Raw genomic sequence first — 17,638 nt, 5'->3', positions numbered from 1 at the left:
CAGGGAGACAGCCAGGGAGGCAGGGAGACAGCCAGGGAGGCAGGGAGGCAGGGAGAAAGGGAGACAGGCTGACAGCCAGGCAGGCAGGCAGGGATGGAGGGAGGCAGTGAGAGGGAGGGAGGGAGGCAGGCTGACAGCCAGGCAGTCAGGGAGGCAGACAGGGAGACAGGCTGACAGCCAGGCAGGCAGGCAGGCAGGGAGACAGGCTGACAGCCAGACAGGCAGGCAGGGAAACAGACAGGGAGACAGGCTGACAGCCAGGCAGGCAGGCAGGGAGGCAGACAGGCAGGGAGACAGGCTGACAGCCAGGCAGGCAGGAAGGCAGGCTGACAGGGAGGCAGGCAGGAAGCACACTGTCTGTCCGTCCATATAGTCACAGTCACAGCTATCGCTTTGCTTTCTCTTTAGTGTCGATCAGAAACACAGTTGCCCTCTCTCACTGACTTACTCGCTCGCCCTCTCTCGTTCGTTTTCTCTCTTTGTCCCTCTTCTCTGTGCTCTTTCTCTCTCATAAACATGTATTCCCAAACACTCATATACTGTATCACAGTTTGCATTCTCATTTTTATTAACACTCACTCACAATTCTGTTTTGTGTCTTGCTCCAATCACAGCTCCACTGAAGATAACCAATAATAAGGGTGGGATGCACCAACATGGATGAACTTTTAAACTGGGTTAAATAATGGTTTATCTATTCATCCTGTGCACCACATTTTAAACCTAGTTTTAAATTAATCCTAGTTAATCCTCTAATCTAAATTACATTTTCACTTTATACCTAGATTAATCAGTCAGATATTCCAGTGCTATTGCCAGTCTGAAGAACCAGTACATAAACTTCAAGTCTACAGAGGAAGCAGCAGCTGGATTTTACAGGATAGCTAGATTCCAGTCCTACAGAGGAAATAGCAGCTGGATTTTACAGGATAGCTAGATTCCAGTGCTACAGAGGAAATAGCAGCTGGATTTTACAGGATAGCTAGATTACAGTGCTACAGAGGAAATAGCAGCTGGATTTTACAGGAGAGCTACATTCCAGTCCTACAGAAGGAAATTTTAGCAGCTGGATTTCCTACAGGATAGAGCTGGATTTTACAGTCCTACAGAAGAAGCAGAAGCTGGATTTTACAGGAGAGCTACATTCCAGTCCTACAGAGGAAATAGCAGCTGGATTTGACAGAAAGAGCTAGATTCCAGTCCTACAGTGGAAATAGCAGCTGGATTTTACAGGAGAGCTACATTCCAGTCCTACAGAGGAAATAGCAGCTGGATTTTACAGGAGAGCTACATGGAAATAGCAGCCAGTCCTACAGAGGTCCTACAGTGGAAATAGCAGCTGGATTTTACAGAGAGCTACATTCCAGCAGAGGAAATAGATTACCAGTCCAGCTACAGTGGAAATAGCAGCTGGATTTTACAGGAGAGCTACATTCCAGTCCTACAGTGGAAATAGCAGCTGGATTTTACAGGAGAGCTACATTCCAGTCCTACAGAAGAAGCAGAAGCTGGATTTTACAGGAGAGCTACATTCCAGTCCTACAGAGGAAATAGCAGCTGGATTTTACAGGAGAGCTACATTCCAGTCCTACAATGGAAATAGCAGCTGGATTTTACAGGAGAGCTACATTCCAGTCCTACAGTGGAAATAGCAGCTGGATTTTACAGGAGAGCTACATTCCAGTCCTACAGTGGAAATAGCAGCTGGATTTTACAGGAGAGCTACATTCCAGTCCTACAGAGGAAATAGCAGCTGAATTTTACAGGAGAGCTAGATTCCAGTCCTACAGTGGAAATAGCAGCTGGATTTTACAGGAGAGCTACATTCCAGTCCTACAGTGGAAATAGCAGCTGGATTTTACAGGAGAGCTAGATTCCAGTCCTACAGTGGAAATAGCAGCTGGATTTTACAGGAGAGCTACATTCCAGTCCTACAGAAGAAGCAGCAGCTGGATTTTACAAGAGAGCTAGATTCCCAGGTGTACTAAGGGCAATAGACTGTACACACATTCATATTCCCAGACCTGGTAGTGAGAATGGACAACTATTCTGTAATCAGAAAGGTTACTACTTCATCAACGTGCAGGCTGTCTGTGATGACAAAGGTCAGCTCAACAACATCGTAGCTAGATGGTCAGGATCCACCCATGACAGCAGAATTTGACAATAGTCGTCTGTGTACAATACTCGAAAAGGGGGCATATGAAGGCCACCTACTAGGTGACAATGGATATGCCTGTCATGGGTATCTTAGCACCCATGAGTCTGACAAGCTCAGTTTGGGCTCCAAATACGCAGGGTCAACATTTAGTGACCTAAAGAACAGAACAAGCTTGGTTTGACTTGTATTTGACACCCATTTAAGATCTGTAAGGGATTTTTGAATTGAATCAAAGTCAGGCTTAAGTTCACAAATGGCCTGGTGCACCGAGGTGGAACAGTGTTATGAATATTACTTAAATACAAGTAAAACCAAGCTCATGCTGTTCTCTAGGTCACTAAATGTTGACCCTGAAGACCTGTGTATTTGCGCTACAAATGGAGCCCAAATTGAGCTTGTTTCTCAATATAAGTACCTGGGTGCCTAGATTGATGACAATATTTACATTGACATTTAAGTCATTTAGCAGACGCTCTTATCCAGAGCGACTTACAAGTTCTCCTTCGTAACGCAAATATAGAATCTGACTAAGAAGCTCAGATCTAAGATTTTAAAAATGTACATTGAAATAAAGCATGCCTCAGTATTGAAAAAAAAACTTCTCCCTGTATTGGATTTTAGTGATGTTGTTTACATGCAACAACCTCTGTTTTGAAACGCTTGGGCACAGTCTACCATTCCGCATTCCGTTTTATCACTGGGGACATTTGAGAAGCAATCTTACAGAAACTGCCTCCATATTGTAAGGACCCTGGGAAGGCTGAGTGTTGGAGGCCTCTTCCCCACCTGTTTCATTACAATATGTAACTTCATTAATAAGTTAAGAATCAGAAGTTACCAAACCTGTTCTCAGGAACGGATAACACTAGAGATCCCTTCAGTCTCCACAGATTTGGGAAACTCTGCGTTTAGTTTTTTCACCCCTAATTTGTGGAACAATCTGCAGAGGTCACTGCAGTTAGATGTGCTAGTGCAACTCAGGCAGCTTACATTATTATTGAGTACCTCAATGAAGTTGAATGTGATTGATTTGATTAAATATTTTTATCTTGTTATTGTGTGCTGAAATATATAGTTTTTTACAAATATGTGTGTATGTTGTTTTATTATTCTGTTTGTATACTAGTGTTTACAGGGCTCTCTTTTAAAATAGATTTTGACTCTCAATGTTAAAATAAAGTTTAGATAAAAATACAAAATGTTGAAAGAGAAGTAGAGAAGGAGAACTAACATAGAAAGAGCTATAGTTGCTATTCACAAGGTGACCGCTCTCTTTCCTTTCCTTTCCTTTCCTACTCCTTCTGAATGGATTAGTTTTCTTTTTCATTTGCTTTGTTCTCCTCCTGCAAGCGATTCAATCCCACACTGGGCGGAGAGATGGGTTTGGTTTCATCTCGTCCCTGGCTCCCACACTACCTCTCACTCTCATTCTCTCCTCTTGTGTCTCAACTCCTCCTTGAAGTCACCTTGTTCTCAGAGCTCATCAATCTCTGTGTGGATCCCTTCACAAACATGGCTCCCTTGCCCTCCATCCTTCCTCATCTCCTTGCCCCCTCTGTCCTTCCTCTTCATCTCCTCTCCTCTACTCTGTTCTTCCCTCCAGCCCTAATTTCTCTCTTCTCTTTTCTTCTCTTCTCTTCTCTTCTCTTCTCTTCTCTTCTCTTCTCCTCTCCTTTCCTCACTGTCTCCTCGCCTCTCCTCTCCTCTCCAGTTAATAGCCTTGCATTTGGTTCTGTCTTTCTCCTTTGTCTCTATTATTGCATCTTATTTCCAATCCCTGTCCCCCTTTAGTGACTCTCTCCTACTAGCTTGCCAGTTTCTGTCTCTCTCAGGCCTTTTAGCAGTTGTTTTCTTAGTCTGCCAGTGCCCTCCACCTATCATTTGTTATGACGTTTCATCCCACTGCCTCTTCATCTCTTCATTTTCCTGCTCTCTCCCCCTCTCTCTCTATCTAGTCTTTGAAGTGAGAAGGGGACAGGTGTGGAGGCATGTCCCTTTAAGGACTGTAGCAGCGCTCCTGGAGTCAGACAGTAATAGAGAAGAGGAAGAAAGAGAGAGGGAGTGAGAGGAGAGGAGAGGAGAGGAGAGGAGAGGAGAGGAGAGGAGAGGAGAGGAGAGGAGAGGAGAGGAGAGGAGAGGAGAGGAGAGGAGAGGAGAGGAGAGGAGAGGAGAGGAGAGGAGAGTGTTTTTGTTTTCTCCATACCATGGTGGGCCCAGGAGATGATGAGGGGTCTTTGATGTGCACGGTTTCAGCCCCTCTCTCTCTGCTTCCCTCCCTCCTTCTCTCCCGTTCTTCCTCCCTCTATCTCCTTCTCCTTCCTTCTCTCTGCCTTTTTTATTTTTCTCTGCCACACTGTCCAATTGAGTAGGCCCAATGTTGTTGTTTTCTCTCTTCTCTCCATCTCTATCTTTCTACCCCGCCCTTTCATTTCTATTGACTTGTTTCATTTCTTCTGTCTATCGATAATTTTGAAGTTACACTTCTTGACAATTGTGCCACTGGGCACAGATGTAATTTCAACGTCTAAGGATTGGTTGTCAACTAATGTGAAATCAACAAAAAAATGCTAAATTTAATTGAAAAAAATATGACATTCCCATATGTTGATGACTTTTTGCAAATCCAATCAGTTTTCCACATTGATTCAAAGTCATCACATTGAATTATGTTGTTGAAATGACGTGGGAACAACGTTGATTCAACCAGTTGGTGTGCTGTTGCATCCACACACCTGCTCCATTCTCTTGCCCCCACTCTCTCTCTCTCTCTCTCTCTCTCTCTCACACACACACATGATTAAATAACACACAGACACTCAGACACACACACAGGCACTCAGACATAGACACACACACACACAATCACACATAAAACCACACCGACACAATCACACACACACAATCACACACACACAATATCACACACACACACACACACAATCACACACATACAATCACACAGACACTCACCTTTTTCCCTGTGGCATAACGCCTGTATAGACTGTAGCTGTGAACCAGTGCCGTGCTTGATAGCTGTTCCCTGAGCTAGAGTTTCTCCTGTCCCTCCCTGGCTAGTGCTTTCCATCACTCTGATGGTCTCTTCCTGCCATAACAGCTCGTGCTCTATCTCTCTCCAGCTGGCTGCTCACCAAACAGAGCACTGCAGCTGTTCTCCTCAACTTCACTGTTTTCAGCAGGGATATTATCTTTGGTGCTGACAACTCAATTCATTACCTGCTTTAACAACTCAGACAGTTTGCTATATTTATTTCTCTACTATAATGGTAGTTCTTTTACCCGTTTTGGGTGTGATGATGCATGCGTGGTGTGCTGGATGTTTTTGCATACTGAGTAGAACGATAAACACATCAGTCAACTGTAAAGATGACTTCATGGTTACTCTATTCCAGTTTTGCCATGGTTCACTCTACCAGGGTCGAATATGCATCACCGTCTCAATATACACTATCTCTCTTCTCTCCTCTCTTTGCAGTCTGGTTAGTTGTTATCCTAAAGCCCCCCCCCACCTACTCTCCACTCCCTCTCTCTTCCTCCCTCTCCCAACTCCCTATATCTCCCTTTCTCTTCCTCCCTCTCCCTCTCCCCACTCCCTATATCTCCCTCTCTCTTCCTCCCTCTCCCCACTCCCTATATCTCCCTCTCTCTTCCTCCCTCTCCCTCTCCCCATTCCCTATATCTCCCTTTCTCTTCCTCCCTCTCCCCATATCTCCATCTCTCTTCCTCCCTCTCCCCATTCCCTATATCTCCATCTCTCTTCCTCCCTCTCCCCATATCTCCCTTTCTCTTCCTCCCTCTCCCAACTCCCTATATCTCCCTTTCTCTTCCTCCCTCTCCCCACATCTTCCTCTCCCCACTCCCTATATCTCCCTTTCTCTTCCTCTCTCTCCCCATTCCCTATATCTCCATCTCTCTTCCTCCCTCTCCCCATTCTCTATATCTCCCTTTATCTTCCTCCCTCTCCCAACTCCCTATATATCTCCCTCTCTCTTCCTCTACCCACTCCCTATATCTCCCTCTCCCTTCCTCCCTCTCACCACTCCCTATATCTCCCTCTTCCTCCATCTCCCCACTCCCTATATCTCCCTCTCCCCACTCTCTATATCAGAAACTGAGTGAAAAAGAAGACAAAGACAGAGAGAGAGATAGTCTGACGAGAGACATACCAACACTGAGAGAGATACCAACACCGAGAGAGAGAGAGACATACAACACTGAGAGAGATACCAACACTGAGAGAGATACCAACACTGAGAGAGAGATACATACAACACTGAGAGAGAGAGAGATACCAACACAGAGAGATACCTACAACACTGAGAGAGAGAGACATACAACACTGAGAGACATACCAACACTGAGAGACATACCAACACTGTGAGAGAGACATACCAACACTGTGAGAGAGACATACCAACACTGAGAGAGAGACATACAACACTGAGAGAGAGACATACAACACAGAGAGATACCAACACAGAGAGATACCAACACTGGGAGACATACAACACTGGGAGACATACAACACTGAGAGACATACAACACTGAGAGACATACAACACTGAGAGACATGCCCACACTGAGAGAGATACCAACACTGAGAGACATAACAACACTGAAAACATACCAACACTGAGAGAGATACCAACACTGAGAAAGATACCAACACTGAGAAACGTACCAACAATGAGAAACATGCCCACACTGAGAGAGATACCAACACTGAGAGACATACCAACATAGAAAAACATACCAACACTGAGAGAGATACCAACACGGTGAGAGAGACATACAACACTGAGAGAGAGACATACAACACTGAGAGAGAGAGAGACATACAACACTGAGAGAGAGACATACAACACTGAGAGAGATAGCAACACTGAGAGGCATACAACACTGAGAGACATACAACACTGAGAGACATGCCCACACTGAGAGAGATACCAACACTGAGAGACATAACAACACAGAGAGATACCAACACTGAGAAAGATACCAACACTGAGAAACATACCAACACTGAGAAACATGCCCACACAGAGAGATACCAACACTGGGAGACATACCAACACTGAGAGAGATACCAACACTGAGAGAGATACCAACATAGAAAAACATACCAACACTGAGAGAGATACCAACACTGAGTGAGATACCAACACTGAGATAGAGACATACAACACTGAGAGAGATACCAACACTGAGAGACATACAACACTGAGAGACATACCAACCCTGAGAGAGATACCAACACAGAGGATCAGACCAACATTGGGAGAGATACCAACATTGAGAGAGATACCAACACTGAGAGAGATACAAACACTGAGAGAGATGCCAACACAGAGAGATACCAACACTGAGAGACATGCCAACACAGAGAGATACCAATACTGAGAGACATGCCAACACAGAGAGATACCAACACTGAGAGACATACCAACACTGAGAGAGATGCCGACACTGAGAGAGATGCCAACACAGTGAAACATACCAACACTGAGAGACATACAACACTGAGAGACATACCAACACTCAGAGAGATGCCAACACTGAGAGAGATACCAACACTGAGAGAGATACCAACACTGAGAGAGATACCAACACTGAGAGAGATACCAACACTGAGAGAGATGCCAACACTGAGAGAGATGCCAACACTGAGAAACATACCAACACTGAGAGAGATACGAACACAGAGAGATACCAACACAGAGAGAGATGCCAACAATGAGAGAGATGCCAACACAGAGAAACATACCAACACTGAGAGATACGAACACTGAGAGAGATACCAACACAGAGAGAGATGCCAACAATGAGAGAGATACCAACACAGAGAGATGCCAACACTGAGAGAGATGCAAACACTGAGAGACATGCCAACACAGATAGATGCCAACACTGAGAGACATGCCAACACAAATAGATACCAACACTGAGAGAGATGCCAACACTGAGAGAGATACCAACACAGAGAGAGATGCCAACAATGAGAGAGATGCCAACACAGAGAAACATACCAACACTGAGAGATACGAACACTGAGAGAGATACCAACACAGAGTGAGATGCCAACAATGAAAGAGATACCAACACAGAGAGATGCCAACACTGAGAGAGATGCAAACACTGAGAGACATGCCAACACAGATAGATGCCAACACTGAGAGACATGCCAACACAGATAGACACCAACACTGAGAGATATACCAACACTGAGAGAGATGCCAACACTGAGAGAGATACCAACACTGAGAGAGATACTAACACTGAGAGAGATACCAACACTGAGAGAGATACCAACACAGAGAGATACCAACACTGAGAGAGATACCAACACAGAGAGAGATGCCAACAATGAGAGAGATGCCAACACAGAGAGAGATACGAACACAGAGAAACATACCAACACTGAGAGACATACAACACTGAGAGAGATACCAACACTGAGAGACATACAACACTGAGAGACATACCAACCCTGAGAGAGATACCAACACAGAGGATCAGACCAACATTGGGAGAGATACCAACACTGAGAGAGATACCAACACTGAGAGAGATACCAACACAGAGAGAGATACCAACACAGAGAGAGATGCCAACACAGAGAGATACCAACACTGACAGACATGCCAACACTGAGAGAGATACCAACACAGAGAAACATACCAACACTGAGAGAGATACAAACACTGAGAGAGATGCCAACACAGAGAGATACCAACACTGAGAGACATGCCAACACAGAGAGATACCAACACTGAGAGACATGCCAACACAGAGAGATACCAATACTGAGAGACATGCCAACACAGAGAGATACCAACACTGAGAAACATACCAACACTGAGAGATACGAACACTGAGAGAGATACCAACACAGAGTGAGATGCCAACAATGAGAGAGATGCCAACACAGAGAGAGATACGAACACAGAGAAACATACCAACACTGAGAGACATACAACACTGAGAGAGATACCAACACTGAGAGACATACCAACACTGAGAGAGATACCAACACAGAGTGAGATGCCAACAATGAGAGAGATACCAACACAGAGAGATGCCAACACTGAGAGAGATGCAAACACTGAGAGACATGCCAACACAGATAGATGCCAACACTGAGAGACATGCCAACACAGATAGACACCAACACTGAGAGATATACCAACACTGAGAGAGATGCCAACACTGAGAGAGATACCAACACTGAGAGAGATACCAACACTGAGAGAGATACCAACACAGAGAGATACCAACACTGAGAGAGATACCAACACAGAGAGATACCAACACTGAGAGAGATACCAACACAGAGAGAGATGCCAACAATGAGAGAGATGCCAACACAGAGAGAGATACGAACACAGAGAAACATACCAACACTGAGAGACATACAACACTGAGAGAGATACCAACACTGAGAGACATACAACACTGAGAGACATACCAACCCTGAGAGAGATACCAACACAGAGGATCAGACCAACATTGGGAGAGATACCAACACTGAGAGAGATACCAACACTGAGAGAGATACCAACACAGAGAGAGATACCAACACAGAGAGAGATGCCAACACAGAGAAACATACCAACACTGAGAGATACGAACACTGAGAGAGATACCAACACAGAGAGAGATGCCAACAATGAGAGAGATACCAACACAGAGAGATGCCAACACTGAGAGAGATGCAAACACTGAGAGACATGCCAACACAGATAGATGCCAACACTGAGAGACATGCCAACACAAATAGATACCAACACTGAGAGAGATGCCAACACTGAGAGAGATACCAACACAGAGAGAGATGCCAACAATGAGAGAGATGCCAACACAGAGAAACATACCAACACTGAGAGATACGAACACTGAGAGAGATACCAACACAGAGTGAGATGCCAACAATGAGAGAGATACCAACACAGAGAGATGCCAACACTGAGAGAGATGCAAACACTGAGAGACATGCCAACACAGATAGATGCCAACACTGAGAGACATGCCAACACAGATAGACACCAACACTGAGAGATATACCAACACTGAGAGAGATGCCAACACTGAGAGAGATACCAACACTGAGAGAGATACCAACACTGAGAGAGATACCAACACTGAGAGAGATACCAACACTGAGAGAGATACCAACACTGAGAGAGATACCAACACAGACAACAATGAGAGAGATGCCAACACAGAGAGAGATACAACACAGAGAAACATACCAACACTGAGAGACATACAACACTGAGAGAGATACCAACACTGAGAGACATACAACACTGAGAGACATACCAACCCTGAGAGAGATACCAACATTGGGAGAGATACCAACACTGAGAGAGATACCAACACTGAGATAGATACCAACACAGAGAGAGATACCAACACAGAGAGAGATGCCAACACAGAGAGATACCAACACTGACAGACATGCCAACACTGAGAGAGATACCAACACAGAGAAACATACCAACACTGAGAGAGATACAAACACTGAGAGAGATGCCAACACAGAGAGATACCAACACTGAGAGACATGCCAACACAGAGAGATACCAACACTGAGAGACATGCCAACACAGAGAGATACCAATACTGAGAGACATGCCAACACAGAGAGATACCAACACTGAGAAACATACCAACACTGAGAGATACGAACACTGAGAGAGATACCAACACAGAGTGAGATGCCAACAATGAGAGAGATACCAACACAGAGAGATGCCAACACTGAGAGAGATGCAAACACTGAGAGACATGCCAACACAGATAGATGCCAACACTGAGAGACATGCCAACACAGATAGACACCAACACTGAGAGATATACCAACACTGAGAGAGATGCCAACACTGAGAGAGATACCAACACTGAGAGAGATACTAACACTGAGAGAGATACCAACACTGAGAGAGATACCAACACAGAGAGATACCAACACTGAGAGAGATACCAACACAGAGAGAGATGCCAACAATGAGAGAGATGCCAACACAGAGAGAGATACGAACACAGAGAAACATACCAACACTGAGAGACATACAACACTGAGAGAGATACCAACACTGAGAGACATACAACACTGAGAGACATACCAACCCTGAGAGAGATACCAACACAGAGGATCAGACCAACACTGGGAGAGATACCAACACTGAGAGAGATACCAACACTGAGAGAGATACCAACACAGAGAGAGATACCAACACAGAGAGAGATGCCAACACAGAGAGATACCAACACTGACAGACATGCCAACACTGAGAGAGATACCAACACAGAGAAACATACCAACACTGAGAGAGATACAAACACAGAGAGATGCCAACACAGAGAGATACCAACACTGAGAGACATGCCAACACAGAGAGATACCAACACTGAGAGACATGCCAACACAGAGAGATACCAATACTGAGAGACATGCCAACACAGAGAGATACCAACACTGAGAGACATACCAACACTGAGAGAGATGCCGACACAGAGAGATGCCGACACAGAGAGATGCCGACACTGAGAGAGATGCCAACACAGTGAAACATACCAACACTGAAAGACATACAACACTGAGAGACATACCAACACTCAGAGAGATGCCAACACTGAGAGAGATACCAACACAGAGAGATACCAACACAGAGAGATACCAACACTGAGAGAGATACCAACACTGAGAGAGATACCAACAATGAGAGAGATGCCAACACAGAGAAACATACCAACACTGACAGAGATATGAACACTGAGAGAGATACCAACACAGAGAGAGATGCCAACAATGAGAGAGATGCCAACACAGAGAAACATACCAACACTGAGAGAGATACGAACACTGAGAGAGATACCAACACAGAGAGAGATGCCAACAATGAGAGAGATACCAACACAGAGAAACATATTAACACTGAGAGATGCCAACACTGAGAGAGATGCCAACACTGAGAGACATGCCAACACAGATAGATGCCAACACTGAGAGACATGCCAACACAGATAGATACCAACACAGATAGATACCAACACTGAGAGATATACCAACACTGAGAGAGATGCCAACACTGAGAGAGATGCCAACACAGAGAGATGCCAACACTGACAGACATGCCAACACTGAGAGAGATACCAACACTGACAGACATGCCAACACTGAGAGAGATACCAACACTGACAGACATGCCAACACTGAGAGATACCAACACTGAGAGACATACCAACACTGAGAGACATGCCAACACAGATAGATGCCAACACTGAGAGACATGCCAACACAGAGAGATACCAATACTGAGAGACATGCCAACACAGAGAGATACCAACACTGAGAGACATACCAACACTGAGAGAGATGCCGACACAGAGAGATGCCGACACTGAGAGAGATGCCAACACAGTGAAACATACCAACACTGAAAGACATACAACACTGAGAGACATACCAACACTCAGAGAGATGCCAACACTGAGAGAGATACCAACACTGAGAGAGATACCAACACTGAGAGAGATACCAACACAGAGAGATACCAACAATGAGAGAGATGCCAACACAGAGAAACATACCAACACTGAGAGAGATACGAACACTGAGAGAGATACCAACACAGAGATAGATGCCAACAATGAGAGAGATGCCAACACAGAGAAACATACCAACACTGAGAGAGATACGAACACTGAGAGAGATACCAACACAGAGAGAGATGCCAACAATGAGAGAGATACCAACACAGAGAAACATACTAACACTGAGAGATGCCAACACTGACAGAGATGCCAACACTGAGAGACATGCCAACACAGATAGATGCCAACACTGAGAGACATGCCAACACATATAGATACCAACACTGAGAGATATACCAACACTGAGAGAGATGCCAACACTGAGAGAGATGCCAACACTGAGAGAGATGCCAACACTGACAGACATGCCAACACTGAGAGAGATACCAACACTGACAGACATGCCAACACTGAGAGAGATACCAACACTGACAGACATGCCAACACTGAGAGAGATACCAACACTGACAGACATGCCAACACTGAGAGAGATACCAACACTGACAGACATGCCAACACTGAGAGAGATGCCAACACTGAGAGAGATGCCAACACTGAGAGAGATACCAACACAGACATGCCAACACTGAGAGAGATACCAACACTGAGATGCCAACATGAGAGATACCAACACTGAGAGCCAACACTGAGAGAGATGCCAACACTGAGAGAGATACCAACACTGACAGACATGCCAACACTGAGAGAGATACCAACACTGACAGACATGCCAACACTGAGAGATACCAACACTGAGAGAGATGCCAACACTGAGAGAGATACCAACACTGACAGACATGCCAACACTGAGAGAGATACCAACACTGACAGAGATAGTCTGGTCCTCCTTGTTGTACTATTGCATCAGCTCGCTGCTGTGTGATTCTTGTACCCTATGGGAAAACAGAGTGGCTTAAACCTGGTTTATTCCTTGTTACCCTCTGGAGGTCTGTCCAGCAGCAGGCAGCCTCAGCACCCGCCCACCCCCAGCAGAGTCAGGGTCCGATGGGGACCGCCACATCCCCTTGAAGCCTGGAGGAAGTCATCTACTAGTCACACCACTCTCCCATGAGCCCCATACTTTGAAATATTCAACTGTGGGAAGCGCCCAACAATAGAGGTGCATTCGAACTATGTGTATGTTCTTATGAAAGTTTATTGTCTAAATTCCAGACACTATCTTATCCTTTGCTACATCTTACCACCACCAGTCCCAGCACCACTGGATATTTCACACAGACTTGTTCATCTAAGGCTTGACTACCATCGCAGTATCTCTGAATACACTGGTTGGCTACAACATGGCCAGCAGCTGTGGAATCTTCCAATTAGTACAATTTGGGCCGAATCTTGATTTGCTTTATACTATAGTTATGTCATGAACAGTTGTGCTCCGGATAGCCACAATAAGGTGGTGTTTTATATCACAGAAGCTGTAACGGTTGTCGTCTGCAGATAGAGAGGACCAAAGTGCAGCGTTGTTAATGTTCATTATTTTAATGGAAAACTGAACAATTCAAAAACAACAAAGTGACAACCGAAACAGTTCTATCTGGTTCAGTCACACAAAGACTGAAAATAACCACCCACAAACCCCAACAGAAAACAGGTTACCTAAATATGGTTCCCAATCAGAGACAATGACTAACACCTGCCTCTGATTGAGAACCATATCAGGCCAAACAAGAAACCCAACCTAGAAACACAAAAACATAGAATACCCACCAAACTCACGTCCTGACCAACTAAAACAAAGAAATAACACAAGAACTAGGGTCAGAACGTGACAGAAGCACAATGGAACAAGACATGTATGTCTCACTGTAGACATCAGTGGGACGTCATGTAGATTACTGAAATAATGAGAGTAAAATTGGCCCAATGTGGGCAGTTTACACTGGCTGCTGCATGTCCAGACAGTATGCAGTAGACAGTAGGGGTATATCCTATGCTAACTCATCCAGGCTAATGCTATAGGTTATTGCAGGATAAGCCTGACAGCAGATCAAAGAGCAGTAGAGCAGGGCCGTGTCTGTCTGCCAGAGAGCAATTACACTGAATTACAACCAGGGCAACGAGTAGCCCCAGGGAGAGGGAGAGGAAAAGAGAGAGAGCAAGAGAGGAGAGTTAAAAGAAACATGCATAGTGAGAGAGGGAGGAGAAAGCAGGAGAGAGAGAGATGATGCAGGGATAGGAAGAGAGAGAAAGGGAGGGAAGAGAGAGAGGGGGCAGGAGAGGACACCTGAGAAGTGTGCATGAAGGGGCTGCTGGAGAAGGCTGGCTGTAGACTGTCGGCCTGTACCCTGGACTGTCGGCCTGTACTTTGGAGTGAAAGCATGGCTTGCCACTCAGTCCCATAGTATACTGTATGGAGCTGTCCTCACCCTCCTTTACCCTACCAGCCAGAGACAGACAGGTTCAAGTCTCCAAGGACTCCAACAACTGTCTGGAGAGCAGTGATATCCCATACAGAGTGGCAGAGCTACCCCCTAGAGAGTGGCAGAGCTACCCCCTAGAGAGTGGCAGAGCTACCCCCTAGAGAGTGGCAGAGCTACCCCCTAGAGTGTGGCAGAGCTACCCCCTAGAGAGTGGCAGAGCTACCCCCTAGAGAGTGGCAGGACTACCCCTAGAGAGTGGCAGGACTACCCCCTAGAGAGTGGCAGAGCTACCCCCTAGAGAGTGGCAGAGCTACCCCCTAGAGAGTGGCAGAGCTACCCCCTAGAGAGTGGCAGAGCTACCCCCTAGAGAGTGGCAGGACTACCTCCTTGAGAGTGGCAGAGCTACCCCCTAGAGAGTGGGAGAGCTACCCCCTAGAGAGTGGCATGACTACCTCCTTGAGAGTGGCAGAGCTACCCCCTAGAGAGTGGGAGAGCTACCCCCTAGAGAGTGGCAGAGCTACCCCTAGAGAGTGGCAGAGCTACCCCCTAGAGAGTGGCATGACTACCCCCTTAGAGAGTGGCAGAGCTACCCCCTAGACAGTGGGGCTAAAATATATTTTCTACTAGTCATCTCTACTATGTGGCTGTTTGCATGTTGGCGTGTGTGTGTTGACCTCTGTGCTTGCCAGCCACTGAATGTGTGAGATTTGGTGCAGTGCTCATCATGTCCTAACTGAGGTGACGGCTCACCCATCTGCTGCCCTAGCAGGAGCACCAGCAGAAGTGTGTTCAGCCCCACTCAGAGCTCTCAGCCCCCGTGAGACAGACACTCTGCAAGGGGGCTATTAAACCTCCATCAGCTTTTCCAAAACCACAACCAATGGACAGACCCAGCAGAAGCCTTTATACTGTAACTGCCTCACAACAGTAATTATGTTCTCCTTATAAAGAAAGAGCTTATGTTTATCTAACAACCCCTTCTTATATCTCCCCTTTTCGTTCTCTCCCTCTCTCTTTCTCCCTATCAATTCAATTCAAATGGCTTTATTAGCATGTTAAACATATGTTTACATTGCCAAAGCAAGTGAAATAGAAAATGAAAAATTGTGAAATTAACAACATAAAATTAACATTAAACGTTACACTCACAAAAGTTCCAAAGGAATAGAGACAATAGAAATGTCATATTTTGTCTGTAAACAGTGTTGTAACGATGTGCAAATCGAGCAACCAATAAAGAACAAACACCATTGTAAATACAACATAAATATGGGTTGTAATTACAAAGGTGTTTGTTCTTCACTGATTGCCCTTTTCTTGTGGCAACAGGTCACAAATCGTGCTGCTGTGATGGCACACCGTGGTATTTTCACCCAGTAGATATGGAAGTGTATCAAAATCAGATTTGTTTTCAAATTCTTTGTGGGTCTGTGTAATCTAAGGGAAATACAGTGCCTTGCGAAATTATTCGGCCCCCTTGAACTTTGCGACCTTTTGCCACATTTCAGGCTTCAAACATAAAGATATAAAACTGTATATTTTTGTGAAGAATCAACAACAAGTGGGACACAATCATTGGAACGACATTTAGATATTGCAAACTTTTTTAACAAATCAAAACCTGAAAAATTCAAAACAGTTTTATATCTTTATGTTTGAATGAAATAAAACAAAGTTGCTGAATATTTTTGTGTCTCTAATAAGAATCAACAACAAGTGGGACACAATCATGAAGTGGAACGACATTTATTGGATATTGCAAACTTTTTTAACAAATCAAAACCTGAAAAATTGGGCGTGCAAATACAGTTTTATATCTTTATGTTTGAAGCCTGAAATGTGGCAAAAGGTCGCAAAGTTCAAGGGGGCCGAATACTTTCGCAAGGCACTGTATGTGTTTCTAATATGGTCATACATTTGGCAAGTGGTTAGGAAGTACAGCTCAGTTTCTCCCTCTCTCTCTCTTTATCTCCCTATTTTTTCTCCCTCTCTCTCTCTTTATCTCCCTATCTTTCTCTCCCTCTCTCTTTCTTTCTTTCATTCACTATTTCTCTCTTTCTTTCTTTCATTGACTATTTCTCTCTTTCACTCTTCTTCTCGCCCTCTCTCTCTCACTTTCTCTCACCCTCTCTCTGCTTCTATTTCAATCTCCCTCTCTGCTTCTATTTCAATCTCCCTCTGCTTCTATTTCAATCTCCCTCTCTGCTTCTATTTCAATCTCCCTCTCTGCTTCTATTTCAATAGCTCTCTCTCTCTCTCTCTCTCTCTCTCTCTCTCTCTCTCTCTCTCTCTCTCAATTCAATTCAATTCAATTCAAGGGGCTTTATTGGCATGGGAAACATATGTTAACATTGCCAAAGCAAGTGAGGTAGATAATATACAAAAGTGAAAATACAGTAAAAATTAACACTAAATATTACATTCACAGAAGTTCCAAAATAATAAAGACATTTCAAATGTCATATAGCTCACACTATATTTACAA

At 44.8% G+C, this 17,638-nt stretch overlaps 1 protein-coding gene across 1 annotated transcript in view; it reads left to right on the top strand.

Annotated features, from left to right (window-relative positions):
• LOC124006326 (calsyntenin-2-like) overlaps positions 1-17,638 on the top strand; it is a 521,555-nt gene that overhangs the window by 435,024 nt on the left and 68,893 nt on the right. The window lies entirely within an intron of this gene.

Source organism: Oncorhynchus gorbuscha, linkage group LG19 (assembly GCF_021184085.1).
Source record: "Oncorhynchus gorbuscha isolate QuinsamMale2020 ecotype Even-year linkage group LG19, OgorEven_v1.0, whole genome shotgun sequence".
Classification (NCBI taxonomy): domain Eukaryota; kingdom Metazoa; phylum Chordata; class Actinopteri; order Salmoniformes; family Salmonidae; genus Oncorhynchus; species Oncorhynchus gorbuscha.
The sequence above is the reverse complement of the archived record's forward strand: the minus strand, read 5'-3'. Positions and strand labels throughout refer to the sequence as shown.